The sequence below is a fragment of the Ailuropoda melanoleuca genome, chromosome 2 (genome assembly GCF_002007445.2).
Source record: "Ailuropoda melanoleuca isolate Jingjing chromosome 2, ASM200744v2, whole genome shotgun sequence".
NCBI lineage: Eukaryota > Metazoa > Chordata > Mammalia > Carnivora > Ursidae > Ailuropoda > Ailuropoda melanoleuca.
The window spans coordinates 68,660,458-68,661,712 of record NC_048219.1 but is presented as its reverse complement, the minus strand read 5'-3'; the positions used below and the strand labels follow the sequence as shown (position 1 = coordinate 68,661,712).

Below are 1,255 nucleotides of genomic sequence, written 5' to 3'. Positions count from 1 at the left end.
GCAGAGGAGCCTGATGTGGGGCTCGATCCCAGAACGCCAGGATCATGCCCTGAGCCAAAGGCAGACGCCCAACCGCTGTGCCACCCAGGTGCCCCTAGGATTGGTTTCTGATGATGTCACAGGGATGAAGGTAAGGATGAGTCAGGTGGTCTGGGTGGGGTGGAAGAAGGATGTTCAGGTATGAACATCAGGATGAGCAACGATTGTTAGACTTGCTATTCCCATTAGCCCACACTGACTGTGGTAGCATCCTTGGCTATATTTTGTGGTTGGGTTCTACTTTGACGTTATTTTTCTCTCCGATAATGCTCTGTGGCTTGATTTTGTCCTCATTCATCGTATGACTTATGCAATGTGTTATTCACCTGGTAAGTGTGAGTTGGGTCATTTCCTTGCAGTAATGGTGGTGAGAGGGATCTTCCTTATGGTGCAGAGGATGGAGATGTGTCTTTACTTGTTTTACATCACTAAACCTAATGTCTCTGGATGCATATGTTTTCTTTAACACCTAAATCATCCTGTAGAAAAATGTGTCTTATATTCTTAGAATAAAAGGATAACAGCATTTTTCCTGCCTGGTCTTCAGAGTGTGTGCCACAAAAAACAAAACAAAACAGATGATTTCACACTAGCTTACATATTAAATGAAGGAGTCTACTTACTTAAAGAAAGCTGAATATCTTGGTTTAAGAAGTTGGCTTTTCCAGGGATTGAAATAAACTAGATATGAATGAAGGCCAGGGTACGTATATAGGCTAGCCCTGTCCCTTGCAATTCTGGGATTCTTTTAAAACTAGAAATCCAATATTAGAATTCTTTGATAAAGTTTGGGATTCTGAGACAGGGTTCACCAAATTTCTTTTGAATGGGAACTAAGGCAATTTTGTGATTACACCGGGAATTAAACCCAGGATCTTCTGCATATAAAGCAAATGTGTTAACCACTACACCATGGAACCTGCAGATGAGCCTGGGATTCTGAGACAGAGTCATGTGGCCTAACCTGTTTAGGATTGGGGCTGGGGCTCATCAAGTGGGACTATAAAGGGCCATGGGTATCTTTGAGGTCCAAATATGCATCTGTTGCAAGATGGGGAACTCCTTATAAGATTATCGGTCCATGGAAATAGTGGGCTTTGGAGGCAGTATGTGAGCCCAGAAGTGGGATATGAAAAAGAGACTAGATTTCTGAAAAAGCCAATGAAATGGTGCATCAGTCTTTGGGGCCAAAGCAGGAAGGGAGCTGGAGAAAGAA

At 42.9% G+C, this 1,255-nt stretch overlaps 1 non-coding gene across 1 annotated transcript; it reads right to left on the bottom strand.

The window, feature by feature from the left end:
* Nucleotides 1–886: 886 nt before the first annotated feature.
* On the bottom strand, nucleotides 887–959 carry TRNAI-UAU. The gene has a single exon. It is a non-coding gene; the product is annotated as a tRNA-Ile (tRNA).
* Nucleotides 960–1,255: the final 296 nt, after the last annotated feature.